The 26279-nt window shown below is 44.9% G+C and overlaps 1 pseudogene; it reads left to right on the plus strand.

The window, feature by feature from the left end:
* Positions 1-10495: 10495 nt before the first annotated feature.
* The window catches only part of LOC102858104, a 67055-nt pseudogene continuing 51271 nt past the window's right edge, over positions 10496-26279 (plus strand).

Consider the following 26279-nt stretch of genomic DNA (forward strand, 5'->3'; position numbering starts at 1 on the left):
TTGGGGGAGGGACAGAAAAGAGGGGATAAATAATGTTTACAGCATTGAAACAGATGAGGGAGAGAACTGTATAAAAAGAATATATGATTAGGTATTATTGGCATGACAAGAGTCCAGAATAAGAGCTGCATAGTAAAGTTGTCAGCGAGGCTGGGGGAGGGGCGACTATGAACAATGAAAGAATTTTTTTCCCCAAAAATAAGAAAGTGAACTGAGGGCAAGGGGGCCATGGAGGAAAATGTGCAACAATGAATGAATTAATGAAAATCTAAGTTCTTTATAAACTTTCATTAAAATCTAAAAAAACAAAAACCAAAAACAAAACCCCAACAAATCCCTTTCCATGCTACCAAATACTTCTGGCTGTAATACAATTGATTTTAATTCTAAAAAAAAGAAAGAAAGAACAGGAATGATTATATTAAATACAATGTGAACAAAGAATAGTGTGAACCACACAATGTATACAAACTTTGTAAGCGAACCAATATAAAATAAATATTTCTTTTTTTTATATTTATGTTAAAAAGATAAATCTCATAGAGCGAGACTATCATTCCTCTGGAAGTAATGAGGTGAAGAAATGTCTCTCTTTTTTTTAAATTTTATTTTATTATATTTTTTGTGTGTATCATCAAATCAGATCTGACTGGTACAAGAGAAGATTGTCCCTCCTTCTCCAGCAGAGCATCTGGGGGATTCAAACCGCGTACCTCTGGGATTGCATTGGAAAGTGTCTCTTTTTAAGCCACATTATTTAAGCCTTGATTAAACAACGTAGCCTGAAAGAAGCTCTATCCTCCAAGAATTTTTTTTCAAGCCAGTTAGAGCTAGGACTTCTTTCATTTGCACACAAAATTGTCCAGTTAATTCAATCTCCTCTAATCAATACTGCAATAAATACAGATCTCCCAGTGAGAGGAAACTGTTAGCTGTTTCTATGACGTATTACTAGAAATTGTACAGTGGGTAGAATTTCAATATTGCCCTGGCCACTTACCAGCCATGTGACCTTGGAGAGGAGACTGGAGAAATAGGAGAACAGAGAACATATAAAGAAGAAGGAAGGGGCTGATGCAGAGGGAAGATGCTGTGCACCAGGTGACAAGCAGTGGGGGGGCCCTTTGGGTATAAATTTGTGAAAGGCAGCTGACAGTTATGGTTTACAAGTACTCTGTCTTCATGTGGTGACGCTTTTCATATTTATCAGCACTTTATGAAGTTAATCATGTTCTGATTCCTAATTTATAGATGAGAATACTGAGGATCATCATCAGTAACTTGTCCAAGATGGCATAGCTGGTAAGTGGCAAGAGCAATATTGAAATTCAGGCTTTTTAATAATCACGATGCTTTATGTCTCCTCTAGATCTCTCTCTCTCTCTCTCCCTCTCTCTCTCTCTCTCTCTCTCTCTCACACACACACACACACACACACACACCCTCTAATCCTCACTGATCTGGGCTTCTTGGGGAGATTCAAAAGAGCATGATTGATCTAGATTGATCTTGTGGGCTAGTGTGAATTGCCTCTCCTGACTCAACACTGCCCTTTCCTTCTGGGCTCTGCCCCTGCCCAAGGCTGACTGAGCTGACCCATCCAGTTCCCTCAGCATTTGGGCAGGACTGCTCTAACACTTCAGTACCTCTTGGTGCTTCCTTTGCTTGGGAGTTGGTTAGCTTACAGGGCATGAGTATAACGCCCATGAGGGAAGCTCTGGTGGCCTAGTGGGTAGGAAGTTGTGCTGTCAACCCAAAGGCACCCAGTTCTAATCTACCTGCTGCTCCTTGGGAGAAAGATGGGCAGTCTCTTCCCATGTGATTTAAAGCCCCTTAAAATCTACTGGAGTGTCTGCTATGAGTCAATTCTGACTCAGTAGCACATACAACAACATATACCAGCAACAATCTAATGCCAGTGACACATACTATTGTGACCTGGTCCTGACCTGGGAGGAAATGATGACAACGAGGAAACAATGTACTCACTTCTATTCTAGGACTTCTCAAAGCATGAAAATGAGTGGGAATACTACATGTATCTTTAAACCTGGAAGAGATTGAAAAGCATTTACTCCAACATCTCTGTTTTACAGATGAAGAAACAAGGCTCGAGTGGAGACGTGGCCTTCCCAGGACTCCCAGCTGTATCCTCCCTCAGTCTTGTCTCAGGTCCTCTTTCCACACCAATAGACGACATACGTTGTTGTAATTGTGCAATTGCCTCTAGTGCCGAGTGAGGGTGAATGTTTACTTTGGCCTTCCTCCTCAGAGCCTACTCTGCTTCTTATTAAAGCTACATTGAGACAGGGCAATGACTAACATCTTTGATTTGTTTCCGTCACAGGATGCCAATGCCCTCAGGGTGGTGATTTGCAAAGCATGGTGCTTAGACCACAGAAGTAAGTGAGACTTCATCATGTCAAGAGTAACGGGTTTGTGTTAATATGCTAACATGCAAGTGGAAAACAGACATAAGTAGACATCAAAACTATTAGTGCTTGTCGTGTTTGCATGTGACGTCTTTGGAGGGGAAATAGATTCAGTAAATAATATCTGATATGAGTGATAACATGGATTGGGAAAAAAATTCTATGCTGGAAGTTGGGGAATGCTGATTTGAAGAAAGAACATCAATAATTTTGGGGAGTGACATAAACTGGGGACTTCCTATAATGTAAAACAACAACAAACAAACACGCTCAGCCTTACTAATTGCTAAAGAAATGTAAAGTGAAACTGTAAGAAGATAAAATTTCCCCTTTCAAATTCATACTGATCATAAGGGATTTTTGCCCTCTTTTCATTTCAGCAGCACATACATTAAATTTGGGACCGAGAACAGATTAGCATGGTGCCTGGACATGGTTTACATGCCAAAGAATGACAAGTCCCAGGAGACTGTGGTGTGAGTTGGTGTTACTGAGAACAGGAGCTGTTCTTTAAAAGGAAGAAAGGAGATTCAGATGTGAGATCATGGACATCGGAAAACTTCTGAATGAATTGTCATGGGAGGAAGTCTAGGGCTAGGTTTCTTTAATAATTCTTTCAAGTTCTTCTCATGTAGCCAAGAAAACCTTTCATTAGAACAAGCTGGATAGAGATGGTTCTCAAAGAGTCAATGTTTCTGTCTCCATGGCTTTAACCCTCAGAGATGCAGGTTCCAGTCCAGCCTATCTCCTCTCTGGATATTAGCCACTTTTGGCGACAGTCTGCTTTCATTTTTCTCTATCCGAAACTCCAGTCCTTTCATACCGCATTTATAACTTGTTCTGCTAAGATGAGTGCCAGGGAGCTCTGGTGGCCTAATGGTAAGAAGCTGTGCTGCAATTCGGAAGGCATGTGGTTCTAATCCATCAGCTGCTTTGTGGGAGAAAAGTGGGGGCATTCTCCTCCTGTGTGATTAACTGCCTCTGAAAACCCATCAGAGGGCCAGCTATGGGTCGGTTCCGACTTGACAGTCCTCAACAGCAACAAAATTAGTAGCACACTAGTTATAAAAAGGGGGAAGTTAACAGTGTACCAAATGTTTGCTCTGCTATACCATTCGCTGGTTTCCAACATGAATTGGTCTTCCTGCATTCTGTTCCCTCACTCCTCTGTGATCCTTTGTTTTAGTGGTTTGCTGAAAGGCCTCCCAGAGACTCAAACCCATTAGAAAAATGACTCATGGACCTGTGGGTGATGCAGTCTGGTAGTGCAGACTGGTGAGCAATGGACCAGGCGCAGTTGGATGCTGTGTCCCAAGAGAGTGAGGATCCCAAACAAGGAGTTCCCATGACTTTATATAGGCCTCTAGTAGCATGGGGCTTGTATTCTACGCTAATCCTATGCCCTTAATACAACAAACACTTCATCACAAAATAAACTGTTAATTAATGGCTAGAAAAACATTTTGAATAAACCTTTGCTACCACGCATACCAATCTCAGATATAAACTGAAAAAAGAAAGGGAGATAGTAATTCAGATTGATGTGTGAATGAGAGCTAGAATGTGTATTTACAGAGATGCCGCTTGTTATTAAAGAGAAATTTCTAGAAGGTGGAATTCCTTGAACATGACCCTCAGCTTTCCACTCTGCCCATGGATATGAGTGGACCTGTTTTAAAATGGCATGAGGTGCAAAGAGCCCAAGTAGAATACTAATCACTTATTCATTCTTCAGCAATCATATACTAGCCATTGACCCTGTTTGCTATTGTGTTTGGTGCTGGGGCAATTGGAGGAATAAAAGGTGCCAGCGATTCAGGAATGTCTGAGCTACTGAAATTAGTGACACTGTGGTGTAACCAGGGCTGAAGCTGAGGCAGGTCATTCTGCAGACAAGTCTGGTGAAGTGAAGACTTCAAAGAGAAATAAAGAAATAGATAGGTGAGTTGAGCTTTGACAGGATAACCAGGATTTCTCCAGGTAGAGGAGGGAGCAGTATTGTGAAGGAAGGCATACGTGACCCAAGAGGAACTATGAGGGTAGGGATGACCTGGGATGACTAAACCAGAGAGAATATGGAGAGGCCGGAGGGTATCTCAGTTGGAGCAGACAAAGGGGAGAAAGGACCTAGGGCAACTATGTGAGTGGTCATCCCAGGAGACAGAAATAAAGGAGAAGGAAAATGAGAGAGAAAAAAGGGAAGGTCAATTGTTGTTGCTGTTGTTAAGTGTTGTTAGAGGACTCATTGCAACCCTATGAAGCCTGAACACTTGTATAACTTTAATTGTTTCTCCGAGTTCATAGAGTTTCCAGAAGCAAGCTATTTCAGAAGTGGATGCCACTCTGACTTCCAAGCTTGTTTTAGTTGGGGAGCTCCGCCAAACCCTGTCCACCATGGGTAACCATTATTGCATTTGACACATCAGTGTCACAGTGTATAGCATCACAGCAACCACGAGTTACCTCTGTACAGCAAACGGACAGACCAGGGCTATACTACTTAGAAGAATGTTTGACCAAAACCAGTTAAAACCCGGACTGATGGCTGCAGATTAAAATCACCCACCTTTGCCTTGGTAGCATAACTTTCTATTCACATAACTTTCTATTCCCTAGGCCAACAGAGTTCTCTCTGTGTAGTTGTTATTGTCGTTAAGTGCTGTTGAGTAATAGACGACTCATTGCGACCCTATGAACGAAAGACCTGAATGCTTGTATAACATTCATTGTTTCTCCAAGTTCATAGAGTTTCTGAGTTTTCCAAGTTCCTAGAGCAGAAATAAAGGAGAAGGAAAATGAGAGAGAAAAAAAGGGAAGGTCAACAGAGGGCTCATTATTGACTACCACTGTGAGCATATGGGGAGTAGAGAACCATGGAGATAGTTTATGGATGGAATTGCCTTCCAAAGGAATGGGAATGCTGGGGCATTTATTAACCCACTCCCAGTTCCCCTGGTTGTGGGATGCCTTTCAGGGGGATGTTAGCTTCTCTCAAGAAAGCTTCCACCTTGGCTGGCCCTAAGCACTTTAAGGTAGAAGAGTGGAGAGTAGTGAGGACGAGTGAGGTGAGACCCTGGCAGTCCAGGGGGAATGCCCACTGCAACTGCAGCAGAAACCCAAGGTGGATCAAAGGGAAGTGGCCCAGGGGACAGAAGGACATCTGCTGCAGAGGATGACTCAGGTTGGAGGTGGGGAAGGGGTGCAGCAAGTGAAAGAATTCAGGAAATGCAGTTCGGAAAGGAAGCTGAGTTTAGAGGCTTCATTGTGAAGGACCTAGCATACCGACTACAAAGTTTAAATTTTATTACCAGGCCTTGGCAAACAGCACCCACTGGCTGCCTTCAAGTGACTCTTATTCATGATGGCCCGTGTGTCAGAGTAAAACTGTGCTCCACAGAGTTTTCAGTGGTTGATGTTTTGGGAAGTAGCTTCACTTTCTTTCAAGGCACCTCTGGTTGAACTGGATTCTCCAACCTTTTGGTTAATAGCCAGGAATATGAACTATTGCACCACATGGGACTCCACGAATGTTTCTTGAATAAGTGGTTGCTAACGACATGGGCCAAACCCACCAACGTACCTGGGCGTTTGAATCTAGTTGATGAACTGTGTCACCTTTCTTCAACCTACCTGTCCTTCCATCGCTTCCTTTTCAAAGTTGGGAAGTTCCAAAGTTGGAGATTTCCAAAACGTCAGAATTTTTAAAAGGTCAAAGATGGAAAATTATGCCATCTTCCCAGGGTGGACAGGGCAAGGTTCAACTGTTGTGCACAATGTCACTATGAATCATAGTTGACAACAACAAAGATACAAGGAAACCAGAGTGTGGACTTCATAAATGTCATCTGTCATGCCCCTGCCCCAATGACGACCTAAAGGCAAGTCATAAAGCTGCACTATCCACAAACTAGAGACAATGCTGGCTGCTCCTGGGATCTGTTTAAAGAAGATGGATGCTGGCATTTCCAGCTATATTGGTCCTTGTGGAAAAAATTAGTGGTGTGGGTAAGAACTCCCTTGGACCAAAAGAGAGTCTTACTACTGCTTTAATTAAAGGGCAGAATTGAAATGATCCTCCCAGGAAGCTTGCAAATTCAGAAATGGATGCTTATAGTAACATGGTTTGTGGGCATATGTGTGTGTGTGTGCATTTAAATATACACGTCTCTTTAAACATACATTTAAACAGAAATGTCTTCTAATCAATATACTGTTGACTTGGGTCATTCATCAGTGCTGTGCTGTATTTTCTCCCCCACTTTGCAGTCTTTACAGAGGCCAAGATGTTTATGGGCTCTGTTTGATGGAAGGCTTCTGACAACACATAGGCTGCTCGCTGGCCTCCCCAGTGGACCAAGGCAATTATGGCCACCTCAAAGGAGGCAGCTATCGTCTGGTCAAAGTACGAAGCTAAGATGAGAGAGAAAGCAGGTGGAGGAACTAGGTGAAGGATTGAGAAAGCATCCACTCTGAGGAATACACTCACTCAAAGCATTTTAAAACATATTCATTCTTGCATAGCACTCTGTCACAATGACACTGTGATCAGTCATGCCAATGATACACCAACATGAATACAAACAAAACCCAACAACCCCCCAACAAACCCAAGCAATAACTCAAAGAAAGAAGGGATATTGGGGAGTAAACAAGCATTTTGACAAGGAAGGAATTCTGGAGTCGAGATGCCTTCTTGGGAAGCACAGCTTTGAGTGATTCACAACTGGAGACGCTGAGTGGGACAGCATTGTGGACCTCATTCATTTGTCAGTCCATTCACTCATTCATTAATTCATTCATTTGATTGAACAGTGATGGATTATCACTGTAATACTCAATACAAGCAGCAGCAATCTCTGCCTCTTAGTGATTCTGAGAGAAAGCAAGAGGTAGTTCCATTAATTGTGACATAGCAGGACAGATGCAAAGATAAAGGCATGCATGGGGTGGTGACACAAGAAAGCAGTCAGCAAAAGCTTCTTAAAAGTGGAAATCCTCTCCCTGGCTCTTAACGTGGGTGGGAGCGCTCAGGTAGTTGCACTGCTATTCAAAAGGTCAAGCATCTGGCAGTTTGGATCCACCAGTGACTTCATGAGAGTACGATGGACAGTGTCCTCCTGTTAATATTTACAGCCTTGGACACCAGATGGAGGGGTAACTTAAGCTTCAATCAATTCAGTGGCAATGATTGGAGTTCTCCAAGCAGCAGGGTGTGTGTGTGTGTGTGTGTGTGTGTGTGTGTGTGTGTGTGTGTGTGTGTGTGTGTATGTATGTAGAGGAGTTACAGGAGTTTCTAGGAAGAGGAAAATGCATGTATCCACTTGGGATGTCTTTGGGAACAGCATTTATAGCTAAAGCACAGGAGGATGAGATGGCAGAGAACAAATGTGGGAGACTTTATGTAGCATGCAAAGGAATCTGGATTCGATCCTATAAGTGATGAGGAGCCACTGAAGGTTTTGAACAAAAGCATGGCATCATTTAATTTGTGACTAAGAGATACTGTTCCTGGTAGTTTTGCAAAATGGTTGGAAGATAATTGAAAATGAAAGCAGGGATGGTCTGCTCCATGGAAGAGGTGAGCTAGTTCTTGTTTCCAAAGGACATGGTGAGGAGAAGGAATCTCCAGCTGCCAAGTCACTTAGCCTCTCTTGAGTATCAGCTTCCTCATCTTCAACATGAAGGAAACATAAATCACCGATGAGGTCCCCTCCTGGCAAGCATGAGACAGTGTATTAGGTCTCCTTGGGCAGACATCTGGACAAGAACAAACCCTGAAAAAGAGGAAAGGGAACGTGTGTGTGACCAGGTGTGGAGGGAAAACAGAAGTGGGAGTCCCCACCCAATTGTCACCACAAATGCCACCTCAGGGCCTCTCACCAGTCCCTCTTGTCTTGGTTGAGAGCACAAGAAGGAGGAGGTGGGGTGGAGGATTCTTGAACGGGACCAATATAAGCAACATCATGAAAGATGAAGAAAAGATTGACGTAGTCCAATGTTGTAGACCAAGGGCAAAGTATTTTTATAAGTATTAATAATGAGACAGACACCAAGAATGTAGGAGGAAAACAAAGGTAAGGCAGGAGGCAAACAGTTCCCGATCAGCTGAAAGGAACTGCCTGCAGATCCCAGCTTTCCTGTCTTTATTGAAAATTGCCAGGAAGTAAATCACAAAGAGAATCCAATACAGGTGAAGCTAAGCTTTCTCTATTGACAACCTTCTGCTTGACTCAGGAGGGAGGGGCAATGCAAAAAATCCTGTAAATGCTTAAGGATTGGCTTAGTGCTTCAGGATTAATTCCAGCTGATATCAACCTCCCTTATAACTGAAGCAGTATTCTATTACAAATATTTAATATAAAAGTTGGCTTCCCATAGTCCAAGATTACATTTAACGCGGGTTCACACTCATGGTAGTAGCAGTCAAGAAACCAAAAGAAATGTTGAACTGGGCAAATCCGCTGTCAAAGTGCTAAAAATCAAGCATGTCCATTTAAAGCTGCACCTGATGTAAGGAATGGTATTTTCAGTTGTTTCAAGTCCACATCAAAGTTGAGCAATGAATAAGACCAAGGGAGAATTGATGCCTTTGAAAGATAGTGATGTTGCAAAGTATTGAATATTCCACGGATTTTTTTTTTTTTTGTCAAAAGAACAAACAAATCTGTCTTGAGGAAAGTGCATCCAGGGTGCTCTGTAGAGGGAAGGATAGTGAAACTACTTTGATTATGTATGTGGTCAGGAGACACAACTAGTCTTTAGAAAAAAGACATGATGTTGGGAAAGGTAGAAGGTCAGGGAAGAAGAGAAAGCCCCTGGATGAGCTGGACTGACACAGTGACTGCATGATGATGGTGCAAGGACAGAGCAGTCACTATGAATCTTCGTCAACTACACCTAACAATAGCTAGAGGATTCTTCTACAGAGTGTCTCTGGGGTACCTCAGAAGTAAGGCCTTGGTGATCTGCTCACACCACAAGCCACGGCCTTGAACCCCTATGGGGCAGTTCTCCGCTACATACATAGAGTCTCCATGTGTTAGAATAAACTCAACGGCAGTTAATAAAGGTCTAAGCTCTGCAACCTTGCTTCCATTCGGTCATATGGGAACATCCTCAGCTTTGAGTCACAAGAGCCCCGAGCAAAGCCACATGCGACGGTCACCTTTGCCTAATTCTCTCCTGGAACAGCTCTGGTGGGGAGTGGAGAGAACAAGCTCCAACGGCTCCGTGATCAAGGACAGGTTAGCTCAAGGAACTCGATAAATTCCCGCGTAAGGCAAGCCTGCTGGCTGGCAGAGTGCCCACTACAACATCTCCATTCGGCCCCGCACCGCACAGCCTTTCCCGGCTGGGTCCAAGGCGCCTCGCTGACTCTGGGCCGGCGAGGCTGCGGTGAGCGGGGGCTGCAGGAGGTTGGCTGGGGGCCCAAGGCGCCCCGCGCGCTCCCTCACCCGGGCTCCCGCCTCCCGCCGACCGCGCGGCTCCGCGCCTGGATGCGAGGAGCCGGCGCGGGCAGCGCGCAGCAGCCGGGGCTGCGCAACACGACGCGCCGGGGAAGGTGAGAGGCAGGCCAGCCGCAGCCAGCTCCAAGTGTCGCCGGCGCCTCCGGAGCGGCCAGCACGCAGGCCCACTCCGCCTCGGCCCTGTCCAGGCCGCCCGCGCAGCTCCAAGGCGCGCCGGCTGGGCCTGGCCCGGCGCCACCGGCCCCTCGGAGGCTCTCCTGCCGCCCGAGACCGCAGGGCGCCCAGCTCGGCAGCCGAGGCTGCAGACGGCCGGCTCCGCGCGTCCTGCCCGGGGCGGGCCCAGGGCCCCTAGACGCCCGCCTCCGCCGCGGGTGGCCGCTTACGTCAGGAAGGCGAAACCCAGGAGCAGAAAGGCACGAGGGCGGAAGGGGAACAACTTTTTTTTTTTTTTTTCTCCCTTTTTTTTCTGGTTTGAGGCTGGAGTGAAGGGGAGACGATTTCGCCAGCGCGCGCTTCCCGGTGCAGCGGACCCGGAGTGATCTCAGTCCGCGGCGGCGCGCAGGAGCCCGGCCCTCGAGATCGGACGGGGCGCGCAGCATGTGGGACCCGCAGGAGTTTGAGAGCCACTGGCGGGCCGAGTTCCCCGGGGAGGAGGCGCCGGTCATGCAGATGGACTCGGTGCCGGACATGGAGCGGGAGTTGGAGCGCTGCAAACTCAACCTGAAGCGCCTGCAACAGGTGCTGGCTGAGGAGAAGTTCAAAGTCTCGTACCTGCAGGCGGCCCTGGCCGGGGAAAAGCCGCACCTCGGCCGCGCGCTGGAAGACGCAGCCGGTGCCGCCGGGGGGACCAGGGCAGAGGAGCCGGGACCCGCCGGGCCGGAGCGGTCGCCGCCACCGCGCGAGGAGGAGGGCACAGCGGGCGTCGGCGTGGACCCCCTAAACCCCGAGCGTCCGGATTTGGGGGTGGTCGCGAAGCCCCAATCCCCTCCCTACAGGTGCCTGGACCTCCCCACCTGGCCCGGGCCGTCGGCGGCCGGGGGCGCAGTGCGCAGTTTGACCGCCGCCATCCACCAGCAGTTGATCCAGCCTCGCCTCCTCTTCGGCGTCCGGGAGGACGGCGAGCCCTCCGGCCACGCCAGCCGAGTGGCCAGCGCTCCTGGAGAAGAGGCGTCCTCAGGAACCCGCTCGGGGCGGGGCTCGGAGGAGGGCGAGCCGGATGCCTCTGGCGCGGACGATGGGGGCGACAGCAGTGACCACGATTTCGAGATGGTGGATCTGAACGAGAAATTTGTCCTCAGCCACTTGCTCATGGCCCCCTACCGCTTCGGGACCCGCGAGGAGGCCGAGAAGTCGCGGGCGTCCAGCCCCCACCGCTGGATGCACCTGATCCCGGGGGGCCGGAGGCCAAATCAACGCCGCAGCCGGGACTTGGAGCAGCAGGAGGCCGAAGGCAAGGACGGGCGGAGCTCGCCCTGCGCCCCGGAGGAGCCCCCCCGGCGCGGGGCCCGCGAGCACCTCCCCCGGTGGCGGCGTAAGAGGTTTCTGTGGATGCCAGAGCGGGACTCGCCCTGCCACAGCTCGCCCGAGAGAGTCAGCGACAACAGCTCCGACCACGAGGACGCCTCCTCTGCAGGTAGGCGCGACTTAGCTGCATCCCAAGCCTGAGGATCCCGGGATGGGGATGGGGGTGACACTGCTGGTCACCGTGCGCACCCCTGCTTAACGGACCTGGCTGATCTTGAGATGCCTGGGAAGGGGGCTAAGATTTCCCTGTTTACCTTGAAGCCACTTGTGGCACTTAGAAAAGATAGTGCAACGTGATTGTGACTTGAGTGAATTCATAGAATTGAGCAGTGTGCCTCAGGGTGGGGGTTGCCAGGAGTGGCTTTACCAAACCTTGGGAAGGATCTTTCTTTTAAGGCTTCAGCCCTTCCACTCTGATTATTGCAACATCACCTCTTAGGCCACGCACATTGTAGCCCACCCTCTGCAGGCCCAGGTTCTTGTACAGTGAGCTTCACCAATTTCAGCGGTTCAGTATGTCCCCAGGTCTCTGCATAAGGAGATCTAAGTCTCCACTTGCTTTTCTGTATTTCTCTCTCCTCTCCTCCAGCCTGCATCTTGTTATCTGGTCAAACCGAACCAGCTTGTGACTCTGGGAAAGGTATTCCTCACCCCATTTTTTGCTGATGCCCCCCTCCCCTTTCTTGAAGGCTGAACCAGCTCCTTCCAGCTAGCTTCCTACCAGCCTGAGTAGGAAGGGGAAGACTGAGTGGCTTACAGTTTTGGAGCTGTATGGTACCAAGAGGTCATGTCTAGGCTAGGCCCTTCACTGGATAAAGCAGGAAACGAAAGCTCAGAAAGATTAAGTGCTTCTTGGGTTGAGCTGAGACCTCCATTCCGGCCTCCTGTCATCTGTAAATGCCCCTACGCTCTTGCAGACAGAGCTTGGCCTTGGTTATCTCTGAGTCTTATTACAGGGCCTAGCACAGTGCCTTGCATATAGTAAGTCCTCAATGAGCGTTTGTTACATGAATGGATGGATGCATTGAGTTGAATGTTTCCCAGTGGGGTTAAGGCAAAAAGGGCAGATACGGATGTGCAGTGTCCAGTGATTGTCCCCTTGGTGCTTCCAGGGACTGTCAGTATCTCCTCTGCCACAGGGAAAGCGTAAATTGGTGCCTTTATGGATCAAGCTTAGACCAGGAACTTAAGATGCTTTCCTGCTCAGAAAAGGGGTGGGGAGAGTGGAGGCAGTACTGCTGGGATTGTTCCAAAATCTCCATTATTAGATTTTATCTGGGTGAGTTTGCATTTGAATGAAAAACTGTCCACTTTGCTAAAAGCATATTTGGAAGGTCCATCAAATCATCTGTTGTGATCAATTACACTTATTCATTAGCAGAGATTGGTTGCTTTTCCCATAGGTCATGTTTGTGCTACCGATGCCACCATCACATTTTTTATGTGCCCCCTTTAACTTAAAGGGAGAGCCTAAAGATTTCATTCTAGTGCCAAGTCCCAAATGCCCTCAGTGGAGGCCTCTCAAGTGGCCCCAACCACTTCAGAGCTGGCTCCACTCCCGTCTCCCCCCAGGCCCACATCAATCACTCTGCCAGGTGTGCTCAATGCACTAAACTTTCCCTAGGGAGAGATGTTAGGATGGAGGGCACCTTTATGCAAATTAGAAATCAGTGCTCCCTCTGGGCAAACTATTTGCTTAAACTGTTCCCTCTGACTGGACCAATGGCCTAACTAACTACTCTTTGCTTCCTCTGGACTGAATACTCCAGAGAGGGTAGATATCTGGCTCTCTTAACATGCTAGAAGTGCCTAGGCTGTATTTCAGTCTCCTTTCCAGCCACTTCTACAGGGCAAGCTTGTACTAGGAACAGCTGTGTGTAAAGCCCCTGCCTTCTCTCTGCAAAGCCTCTGTGGTGAATGTGTGGTTGGGAGGGCATGCCCACATGCTCATACGTGTGCACATATGTACACTGCCTAGAAGAACATGCCGGGTCACGTAAAGGCATTGAAGGCAGAGGTGTGGCAGGAAGTAATAGCATCCTGAGGCCTTCCTTGGTCAAGTTGTTGAAAATTTCCTATTCAGTCTAGCTCTCTTCCCTACTTTATTGTTCTTGTAATTCAATTTCAATCCATTGCCTTCAAGTCAAAACCCACTCATAGCTGGCCCTCCAGCAGGTTTTCAGAGGCTGTAAAACTAGCAGGAGGAGATTGCTATTTTTCGCCGTTGGAGTAGATGGTGGATTCCAACTATTTACCTTTGTATTGACAGCACAACTCCTTACCCACTAAGCCACCAGAGCTCCTTAAACAGCATTCACTAATCTTCATCTTAGAAACTGTGATTTTACATGAGGATCTTACTGTCTCTCTCCATAAAATGTAAGCTCTACAAGGGCAAGGATTTTGCTTTGTAATTCACTAGTGTTGCTTCCATCCTAGAATAGTGTCTAACAGATTGATAACAAAAACAACAACTTGTAGAAGTCAGGTTGGAATGGGCTCATAGCTGAACCTCTAGCTGGTTTTAAGAGGCTGTAAAACATAGTAGGTGTTCCATAAATATTTGCTAATATTTATAAAACAGAATAGAAAGCATTACAGTGTATTTCTTGCACAGATGGTAAATATTCTGCTTTAAAACTTTGTTTCAGTTCTATATGTTAGTGTTATTATGTACCATCAAATTGGAACTGACTCATAACTGACCTTCTAGAAGATTTTAGAGGCAGTAAATCACATGGGAAGAAATTGCTCGTCTTTCTCCCACAGAGCAGCTGGTGGATTTGAACCACATGCTTTTGAGTTGGCAGCACAACTCCTTACCACTAAGCCACCAAAGTTCCCATTCAGTTATATATACTTAACTATAAATGTGGGTGGATAGAGAATATATATTTCTTTTTATAGCTTTATTGAAATATAATTGACATGAAGGGAACTACATATATCTTTTCTGTTTTTTATTATTATTTGAGTGAAAGTTTACAAAGCATTAGAATATATTTCTTGCTGTAGGTTGGTCACAAGATTTGAAAATACTGATTAAGAACGTTGGCTCTCACCTCAACAAGATAAAGGTAAACAACCCAGTCGCAAAATAAGCGTGGGATGTGAACAGACACTTCACCAAAGAAGACTTTCAGATGGGGAACTAACACATGAAAAATGTTAAAAATCCCTAGCTTTAAGAGAAATGTAAATCAAAACAACTATAAGCCACCATCTCACCTCAGTAACAACAGCAAAGTTCAACAGAGCAGCAAACAACAAATGCTGACTAGGTTGCGGAACCCTTATTTATTGTTGATGGAAGTGTAAAGTGCAGCCACTCTGGAAGGCAGTATGGCGCTTTCTCAAAAAGTTGGAATTAAAAAAAAATATCATTTGACCCACCAATTCCACTACTGGGAAAATACCCCAAAGAAACAAGAGTTGCTACCCAAACAGATATATGCACACCTATGTTTATTACTGCATTGTTCACGTAGCAAAGAGATAGAAGCAACCGAAGTGCCTGTCAACAAATGAATGGTTAGAGAAGCAGTGGTATATTCACACAATGGAATACTATACAGTACTGAAACACAAGGAACTCATAAAATACACAACATAGGTGCCCCTGGAGAACGTTATGCTGAATGAAATATCTCAGTCACAAAAGGATAAATACTAGTAGAGTGTTTGGTGGTGGTGGCAGTGCAAACACTCCTCTCGCCTTCGAGTCACCTTCAAGTCGTTCCTGCTCTTAAAAGGCGAGAAGATCATGATCACCACCACCAAGGACACCAAGGTACACCTAATGCCTGTTTGTTCACCCTCAACAAAGAAGACCATACACTGGGAAACATCATTAATTCACAGTTGTTGAAGGACCCACAGGTGCTCTTTGCTGGCTGCAAGGTGCCCCACCCCTAGGAGCACAAGATTATCATCCCAGTGCAGACCACACCTGACTACAGCCCCCAGGAGGCCTTCGCCAATGCCATCACAGACCGCGTCAGCGAGCTGTCCCTGCTCAAGGAGCACTTCCTTCCGGGTGGCCATCAAAGACAAACAAGAAGGTATCAATAGAGACTTCTGCTGGCTATGCCCTCCTTGTAAGATACCCAAGAGCCCCTCACCTGACACTTCCATTTCCTGTACACATGATCTTCCTAATAAAGCATGATTTGGAAGGAGTAGCATCCACTTCCGTAATAGCTTGCCTCCAGAAACTCTTTGAACCTGGAGAGAGGATGAGAGACCCAAGCGTTGAGGACTCTCCTTCATAGGGTTGCTATGAGTCACCTGTGACTCGAGGACACCTAACAACAACACAACAATAAAGCATGATGTTGTTGTTGTTATGTGCCGTCGAGTCATTTGCGACTCATAGCGACCCTATATGTACAACAGCCCTAAACCCTGCTCTATCCTGTGCCAGTCACACTGCCTCTGACACACCCATCCCGATTACCCCAGTCACTGAATCAGTCCACCTCATAGAGGGTCTTCCCCTCCTGCACTGTCCCTCTGCTCTACCAAGCATGATGTCCCTCTCCAAGGACCTGTCTCTCCTTACAACATGTCTGAAGTATGTCAGATGAAGCCCCAGAATCCTTGCCTCCAAGGAGTAGCCTGGTTTAACCCTCTCTAGGATGAATTTGTTTGTTTTCTTGGCAGTCCATGGTACATTCAATACTCTTCTCCAGCACCACAGCTCAAAGGTCAATTCTCTTTCTATCCTCCCTAGTCATTGTCCAACTCTCTGATGCATAACAAGTGATTGCAAAGACCATGGCCTGTATCAGGCGCACCTTAGTCTCCAGAGAGACACCATTGCTCTTCATTGGAGAGGTCCCTAATAGCAGACTTTCCCATCACAAGACGTTTTTTTTATTTCCTGGCTGCTGGTACATGTACAACAAAGCATGATAGAGGAAAAAAAAGGATAAATACTAGATAATGCCACTGTTATAAAACAGGACTGACATGGGAGTTGGGGGAAAACTAAGAAAAGAGGGGATATATAATGAACACTGAATTGGAAAGCATTGTTTAAAAGGAATATATGTATTATATACAGCAGTCCAGAATAAGAGGTGCATAGCGGCTCTCGGGTGGATGCTGTTGTGTCAGCACGTAGAAGCCTGGGTTTGAACTCGAAATAAACTTTTTCAATTTGAAAAAAAAAAGTGCATAGCAAAGTGAACTGGGGTGGGAGGGAGGGAGGAAAATGTGCAACTATAAATGAATGGAAATAGAAGTTTTCTGTAAACTTTTGTTAAAATCACAATAAAAAAATTCTTTTTTAATGTATTGCCAAAAAAAAATAATAAAGAACATTGGCTCTGAAGATAGCTTGGGTGAAGTTATTTGAAATTTCCATGCCTCAGTTTCTCTAGCTGTAACGGTCAAATAGGGCTACTGAACAGTGCTTGTCTCATACTGTTGATAATGAGGAATAAATGGCATACAATTTCAAAAATTATATTTTAAAAATTATCTTTAAAAGGCTTTAAATTGATCCAGATACATTATTAGCATCTTATTATACAATAACTATTGTTATTATTATCATCATTATAGACGGATCTTTTTTGTTGTTGTTAACTTCAAATAGTCCCAGCCCTAGATCATTCTGAATCATAATGCTTTGGTTTTCCATGACACTTGGACTTTTTTTAGCATGACTTTGGCTTTTTCTAGAATATTCCAGGCGGTAGGGTGGGACATGGAATAGTGGAGTATTCTTGGCTCATAACGCTCTGTCTGGTTTGGCCCTTGTTTTATTTTTCCCTCTCCATTGGCAATCACACCAATTATTTCTGTTCAGAGACACTTAACTGAAGGTTAGATTTAATGGGCATTCCAGGCTTTGCTGTGGGGTCAGGGTTTCAAGGAGAGGAGGCCCATGATACCACATATGAAAAGGCCCCAGAAGTATAGGGGCTTCCTGCCTTTTCAAAGGACAGTTCTTTGAGATGAGAGCCAGATCTCCCGACCAAAATACATTGATTTCTTTAACATACGTAGTAGCAAAATCAAGAGTATAAATAAGATTGAAATCCTTCAGGGTCTTCCTTTTAGCACTTGTGGCCTTGGCTGGTACCAGGAAAGACCCTTGTTGATGGGATTGGGAGTGGGGGACGTGGGAAATGGTGTGAATCGGAGGGTGGGGGAGGAGATCACTGTGTCGCAGAGTCAGAATCAGCCATACTGGGGTGTGTATGCCGAGATGTAGACCTAGTCTGAATCCTGGCTCTGTCTCTTCCCCTTCCCAGGTATGAGATGGTAGGCAAACCACTTACCTTTCCAAGATTCAGTCTCTGTGACAAGAATAGCAAACACTTGTTGAGGTTTTACTTTGGTGCCAATTCCTGTTCTCAGCACTTTACAAGTGTTAACTTATTTATATCACACAGCTTTATGAGACAGGCATTATTACTGTATCCATTTTACATAGGAGTCTCCTAGGGCCTGGGGAGCTTCCATAACCCTTCCCAAGGTCATTCAGCTAGTAAATAACGCTCAGGATTTGAACCCAGGAGATCTAGCTCCAGAATCCATGCTGTGAAATACCAGTACTGATTTAAGTAACAGTTCCTCTCAGGAGGAAGTCCTTGGATGCTGCAGATGGTTCAGACATTCAGCTGTTAACCCAAAGGTTAGGGGTTCAGATCCATTCAGAAGTGTCCAGAAGGAAAAGCCTGATGATGTACTTCCCCAAAAAACCAGTCCTTGAAAACCCTGTGGAAAACAGTTCTACTCTGGCACCCAGGGAGTGGCTATGAATCAGAGTCGACTCCATGGAAGCTAGCAACTCTCAGGGGACAGTTAAATAAAAAACAATACATCACTTAAAGAATTTAGCAGAACACCTGGTGCTTAATGCCCATTGTGTGCACATAAGACCTGCTGGTGGATATGCATCACTTACTGTTTTCTTTATTGTCAGAGAACTCAGCAGACCCCAGCACATCTGCCTCTGTAGTCAGTCATCAGGGCTGCTGCCTGCCCATGGGCTCCTTGCTGGACTCTGTCTACAGATGAACACACACCCAGCTGAATTTCTGACTTCCCCTCCCCTCCCCAGCCGGGTGCCCTTTGAGCAGACACAGCAGCAGTGCTGTGTGCGGAAGTCTTGGTGTTTCCATTTCATGCCGCCATGCTTCTATCCCCTTTGCCACAGGAGTCAAGTGATATTTTCTTTCTTGCATTTTTGCATCTCTTAAGCAAAGTGTGGCACCTCCTGTGAGTGTGCCTCCCTGCGGATCAACCAAAGTGCAGAGACCCCCCACGTGTGCAGGGCGGATTCTCCAGGCTGTGGCTTCTCAGAAGCAAGGCCTTTCTTCTGAGGCACTTCTGGGTGAATTTGAACCACCTGTCTTCAAGCTCAAAGCCCAAAGCTCAGTTTACACCATCCAGAGACTCCTTCATTCCTCTAGTAAAACCCACTGGTGATGTTTGAGAGTCAAGTCAACTTCTGACTGGCAGAAACTATTCATCTGATATTCTGGCTTAGCAGTCAAGATAATCAAGTAAATATTGTTAGCGTTTTTTAGATTGGTGACTCTTTCTCTTTGCATTTAACCTTGCTAAGTGGAGGATCTGGTGCTAAGTCAGCTCTGGTGATGGCAGAGTCCGCAGGGACCCTAGGTGTGGCTTCTCTAGAGGTTGGAATCCGCTAGCAGTTCCTCAGGAGAAAGATGGACAGTCTCCTCCCATGCAATTCATAGGCTCCAAAACCATCTGAAGGGTCAGCTGTGAGTTAGTGGCACCAGACCGCAATGAGTTTGAAGTGGAGGATCAGAGCTCTTTGTTTTTACTGGCTCTTGAACTTCATTCATTCATTCATTCATTCCACTCAACAGGCATTTGTCAAGATCTTTGTTCCAAGGCCTTGGGTTAAGATCTGATGCTGCAAAAGGCAGGCGACCCAGGCACCTTTAAGGCTCTCACTGATTGTTTGGCTCCTGGAATAGAAATTTTAGGGTTTTTAAATAGACGTAACTTAGCAGCAGTGACTATTATTTTTTTAATTAATTTTAATGAAAGTTTACAGAGACTTTGGGTTTCCATTCATTCATTGTTGCACTTTTCTCCCTGCCCCCCACACCCCTCAATTCACTCTTCTCCATAAAAAGTAAAAGAAAAACTCTTTCATTGCTATGCAGTCCCTCCCCCCAAGTCCACTCCACTGTTCAGCCTTCATTATGGACTCCTGTCATGACAATAATACCCAATCATATATCCCTTTTAAACAGTTCTCTCCCTCATCTGTTTTAATGCAGTATACATCATTCATCCCCTCCTTCTCTGTCTTCCCTCAATTCCAGTGTCAGTCCCCTTTTAAAACAGTGGCCCTATGCAATATCTGTCCTTTTGTGACTGAGATATTTCACTCAGCATAATGTTCTAGCAGTGACGGTTATTAAAGACTGATCACTAAGGAAGGTTATTGAAACCTCCCACTATTCAAGAGGCTAGAATGACCTTTTCCAGGCTCTTTCTAGAAATGAGTATCTGGAACCCCGAGAACAATGCAACTTGCTCCAGGTCATATTCTGTGTTCCTCAAGGCAGCCCTGCTAGCCAAGTACATGTTCTTTCCATTTTCCATGACATTCTGCAACCTCTGTTTTCTTGGAATTTTAGACAGAGAATGCTAAAAGTGTAAGTACCATTGAAATCAGAGTAATAGGATCATCAGACTATCCCAGTTAGCTTTATGACCTGCTCATTAAGTAGAAATTATTAGTCCCATTTTCTATGATGGTATTGAGACTCAGAGAGGTAAAGATATGCACCCAGAGTCACACAGCCTGTGTGTAGTGGGATGGGGATTTAAACTTGGGTCAGTCAGTCTGTAAAGCTGACAACTCCCAAGTTTTCTTGACTGTAATACCATCCTGCACCAACCATACGAGTCCAGGTATCTCTAATTGTCTAACAGTAAAGTTTGCCAGCCTGCTGTTGAATATTTTTGAGTTCTCATGGGAAATGCATTTCCTGTTAGACACTCCCCTTACCTAGTTCATTTGTAACCTGATGGGGTTTCCCTGCTTCCTCTTAGTGACTGAGATTTTTGGTCCAGGAAGAATTCAGTGGACATGTCTGAATAACTTTAACTATTGAATTTTCAGCTTTATCAGTGATCCCCCTCTGCCCCCAGTCTCTGTCATAGAGAAATATTAAGCAACAACCACTTCATTGAGACACAGGAGCCTGTGGTTTGCTGTGATTCAGTTGTAACCGAAGTTGGGATTGCGATACTGTTTGCCGTATCAACGCTGTTTGCTCTTCAGCCCGTACTGGCCTTTCCCCACCCCCACCCCACAGTCTCCTGGCCCCATCAACACCTCATTTACTCTGCCATCCACCAGAGGATGGTAGGCGTGTTTGTTTGACAGTTCTTTCCTCCTGTGCAAATAGCAGAAGGGGCTTTGGTGGTCTAGCTCATGAGGAGATGAGCTGCCAACTCAAAAGCTGTACCTCTCTCCTAGTTCAGATCCACCAGCTGTTCAAAGAGAGAACGATGGACAATTCCCTCTCCTGCCGTTTACAATCTCCAAAAAAAGTACTGAGCGCTCACACAGAGTCAGTTCCGCGGTGACAGCAATGAGTTTGAGTTTGATACAAATAGTAAACTACCAAGACAAAAACTTTCTGAGTCCTCTTGTCTAATTATTCTTCTGGTTACAAAGCGGTGCTTACCTAATTGGGCCCTAGATTGTAATTTTTTTTTAAGTCAGGATCTTCATAGTTTCCCCTGGTTTTAGAATCACGGGGCAAGCATGATTTATTTTCTTATCTGAAAAATAGTTGGTATTACCCAGCTTTCAGGGATGTGAAAATTATGATGGCTGAACTGCTGACCTCAGCCTCAGGTCTGCAAACAAAATGGGATAATGATAATAGGACCATTTCAGAGAGTTATTTTGAAGCTTAAATGAGATGATATCTTATATAGATGCATAGCCCAGGGCTGGGCACGTCAGTGTTTAATAAATTTTAAAGGATGTTATTGTTACTGTTAAAAGCCTAGGAATTTTAAATTGCCTGAACCAGGTGCCATTACGCTCACATCTCACTTTTCCTTAAACCTCTTACTCTGTCTTCATTCACGACTTTCTTCCCTCCCTTCAGGATTCTGAGGTGTTGGGAATCTCTAGTAGTGTAGGCTATAGTCCATAGCATGTTGCCCTGCTAACCAAAAAGATTCTGAGGTGTTTTTGCTCCTTTAGGAGAAGGGAGGATGAGAGAAGCTCTTCATAGTTCTCTATGGTAACTGGTCCTTCCCCAATTAAGTTTTGACTCTTCTGATAACTTCAAACCATCACCTAACTTCTCTTCATTTTCTGTTCTCTTTGGCCAGAGCATATCAGAAACCATAAGGATGGCACAGGATAGGACAAGGTTCAGATCTGTTATTCATCGGGTCACGATGAATCATAATCCACTTGACAGCATCTCACAATAGTAACAGCAGACTGCTTTCAGTCAATACACATTTTGCCAGTTTCTTTTCCCTTTTGAAGTTTGAGGTGCCCTCCCAACCTCCATTTGCTAATCTCACAGCCAACCAGCCCATCACTTTTAAGGCCTGGCTTTTCCAAAACAGAGTCTTGTGTTGGTTAAAATGTAGTTTTGCTGCCTATGACAAAACTCAAAATAACTGATTTTAACAAGAGAGACGCAGCTCTCTCATAGGAAAGAATTCCAGGAGGAGGCAGACCAGAGAGAGTAAGGTGACTCCATGGTTATCAGGAATTCAGATTTGGCTTAACTTTTTGCTTTTCTGCCTTTAAAGTTGCCTCATGGTCCACAATGGCTCTTGGAGATCCAGCCATCATATTCATGTTTAGAGAAAGATTTAGAAAAAAAGAAGAAAGTACATAAGACCTAGCAACAGCTGTTTGTCTGCCACTTAAGGAATTTTTCTGACAATTTCTGTTTCTATCTCATTAGCTACCTCTAGTTACAAGGGAGGCTGGAAAATGGAGTATTTCACCTGGGGCTCTATGAGGAGAAATACGGCATCAGGATTGGAGGTAGACTCTTCAGCTGTGTTATGCAGATGACACACCCCTGCTTGCTGAAAGTGAGGAGGACCTGAAATGCTTGCTGCAGAGGGTCAAGGACTGCAGCCTTCAGTATGTGTTGAAGCTCAACATCAAGAAAACAAAGATTCTAACTACTGAGCCGATTGGCAGCATCATGATAGATGGTGAAGAGATTGAGATTGTTAACAACTTCAGTTTGCTTGGTTCTACAATCCACACTTTTGGTACCAGCAGCCAGGAAATTAAAAGACAAATTTCATTGGGAAGGTCTGTTGTCAGAGACATCTCAAGGGTACTGAAGAGCAACGCTGTCGGACTGGAGATTAAAGTGCGCCTGATAAAGGCCATGGTCTTTGCAATTACTTGCTATTCAATGACTAAGAATGATAGAAGAATTGATGCCTTTGAGCTATGGTGCTGGAGAAGAGTATTGAATATACCATGGACTTCTAGGAGAACAAACAAGTTTGTCCTGGAGAGGATGACGCCCGGCTGTTCCTTGGAGGCAAGGATTCTGAAGCTCTGTCTGACATACTTTGGACATGTTGCAAGGAGGGACTAGTCCTTGGAAAGGGACGTCATGCTTGGGAGGGTGTTGGGACAGCGCAGGAGAGGAAGATCCTTGAAGAGATGGATTGACTCAGTAACTGGGGTAATGGCAGTAGATGTGTCAGAGACAATAAGATTGGCACAGGATAGGGCAGGGTTTAAGGCTGTTGTACATAGGGTCTCTATGAATCGCAGGCAACTCGATGGCACATACAACAACAAATGGCCACCTCAAATAAAATAGGGATTCTGTTACAAGAAAAAAATTGAAGGATTGTTATTGGGTAGGCAACTAGCAGTCTCTGGCACAAGCTTCTTCCAGCTACTCCAGCCCATCTTGTGGTTCTTAGAGTGAGCCCCACACTTGGACAATCGTCTTATTATTGTGCTGTCTGTTAATTCATTGACCCAATAAATAAATCACAACTGAACCACTGTTCTGTGCAAGGCATGATGACTTTAATGTGTTTGCTGTGTACGTGGCTCTCAAAGAGGTTAACTGGCTCCTTGAGAGCAGCGACTGGCCTAGGTTCCTCGTGATAATGACTTGGTAAATACTTAGTTGCTTGTGGAATAGTCATACGTGAGAAGTTGAACAAAAGAGGAAATTCTCCACCTTTGTACGTGCTAGAAACTTTTGGTCATGGAGGGTTTGTGCTTGTTTCATCCTGGTTTTGCGGAACCAAAGCAAAAGAGGGTGTGTAAACACAGTGCTGCATTGTCTCTGATGGATTTGTCCAGGTGTTGGGGCAGATTTGGCTGTTTTGGAAACTGGACTCTGTCAGCCGTGTTGAGATCTTAAGAAGAAATCGCTCTGCTCACCTGCTTCTTTTGACTGCTGCTCTGTGTGTGACATTGTGTTTACACCACATGACTCTGCCCGATTACTTCTGCACTGTGTAGCTTTGGAGTAAATCTGCGTGCAGTCTCTGCAGTGAGGATCTGTTTAATTTGTGTTCCTGTATTTCCATCTGATCATTGATGCTGTTTGCCAGAGAAGAGACTAGACTGTCTGAAAGAGAGGTTGCATACAGCTTATGCCACATCCTGCATCTGCTCAGAAAATGACTTTTAAAATAGATTTTCCTGGCATTTGGAAGGGAAGGAACAGAAATATATTTAGCACCTGCTACCATCAGGGGATTATGTTAGGTACTTCACCTACATTATAACACTGGATAATGAGAATAGCTTTATGAACTAGATGTTACTATTCTTACTTCTCATTATTATTCTCTATTTCTCATTCTTTTTTTTCTAAATTTATTATTAATTTCAATGAAAATTTATAGAGACTTTGAATTTCCATTCATTCATTGTTGCACTTTTCTCCCCTCCCAACCCTCCCTCCTAGTACACTACCTTCTTGGAAAAGCAAAAGAAAAATCCTTTCATTGTTTTACAAACTCTCCTCCAGGTCCACTCCACAATGCAGCCTTCGTTCTGGACTCCTGTCATGACAAAAATACCTAATCACACATCCCTTTTAAAGTTTTCTCCCTCATCTGTTTCAGTGCAGTATACATTATTGAGCCCATCTTTCTCAGTCTCCCCCCAACCCCGATGTCAGTCCTGTTTTACAACAGTGGCACCATACAGTACTTGTCCTTTTGTGACTGAGATACTTCACTCCGCATAATGTCCTCCAGGGTCAACCATTTTGAATAATATTGTATGAGTTCCTTGTTTTTCAATGCAGCATAGTATTCCATTGTGTGAATATACCACAGCTTCTCTATCCATTGGTTTGTTGATGGGCACCTGGGTTGTTTCCAACTCCTTGCTATTGTGAACAAAGCCACAATAAACATGGGTGTGCATATATCTGCTTTGATGTCAGTTATGGTCTCTTTGGGGTATATTCCCAGTAGTGGAATTGCTGGGTCAAATGGTATCTCTATTTGCAACTTTTTGAGAAAGTGCCACACCATCTTCCACAGTGGTTGCACCATTTTACACTCCCACCAACAGTGAATAAGGGTTCCAGTTTCTCCACAACCTCGCCAGCATTTGTTGCTTGCTGTTCTGTTAAATTTTGCTATTCTGACTGGGGTGAGATGATATCTCATAGTTGTTTTGATTTGCATCTCTCTTAGAGCTAGGGATTTTGAACATTTCTTCATGTGTTTGTGGCCATCTAAATGTCTTCTTTGATGAAGTGTCTGTTCATATCCTGTGCCCATTTTTCTATTGGATTATTTACCTTTCTCTTCTTGTGGTGCTGAAGTATTCTGGATATAAGTCCCTTATCTAATATGTCATTACCAAATACTTTTTCCCAGTCTGTGGCTTCCCTTTTTACCCTGTTGGAGAAGTTTTTGGATGTGCATAGGGATTTGATTCTTAGAAGATCCCATTCATCTATTTTATCTTCTTCTGGTTGTAGGTTATTTCTCATTCTTAGTTTCTCAAATGAAGAAACTCAGGCTGTGAGTAGTTAAATAATAAGTGCAATTTGCAGACTGCTTAATGCTAAGTGGTAGGATTGTTTTTTCCTATTTTAAAAAATTAGTTAAAATTGGGAAACTCTGGTGACCTATTGGCAAGAAGCTGTACTGCAATCCTGAAGACGTGTTTTGAATCCAACAGATGCCCCCCTGGGAGAAAGAGGGACAATGTCCTCCTGTGCCAGTCAGATCCAATTTGACAGTACACAACAGCAACAGAATATTATAATTTATCCCAGAATTACACAGTTTGAATCCACCAGATGCTCTCCTGGAGAAGGAGGGGTGCTTTCCTCCTGTACCAGTCAGATCCAATTTGACAGTACACAACAGCAACAGAATATTATAATTTATCCCAGAATTACACAGTTTGAATCCACCAGATGCTCTCCTGGAGAAGGAGGGGTGCTTTCCTCCTGTACCAGTCAGATCCAATTTGACGGTACGCACAAAAAATAATAAAATAAAATAAAAAAAGAATATTATAACTTACTTACTATAAAATCTGCCCTTTTAAAGTATACAGTTCATTAGATTTTTATATATTCACAACATTCTACAACCATCCAGTTAAAACCAGTTGTCTTCAAGCTAATTCTGACTCCTGGAAACCATAGATGTGTCAGAGTAGAATTTATTCAATAGTGTTTTCAATGGTTAATTTTTCAGTAGTTCACCTGGACTTTCTTCTGAAGCACCTGTGAGTACCATCTTTCAGTTGTAATGATTTACACTTTCCAAGGAGTCCCATTGCAACAATCACCACCTTGGGACAGCACAGGAGAGGAAGATCCTTGAAGAGATGGATTGACTCAGT

This window comes from Elephantulus edwardii, unplaced genomic scaffold, assembly GCF_000299155.1.
Source record: "Elephantulus edwardii isolate Elephantulus edwardi_28Jun2011 unplaced genomic scaffold, EleEdw1.0 scaffold00094, whole genome shotgun sequence".
Taxonomy (NCBI): Eukaryota; Metazoa; Chordata; class Mammalia; order Macroscelidea; family Macroscelididae; genus Elephantulus; species Elephantulus edwardii.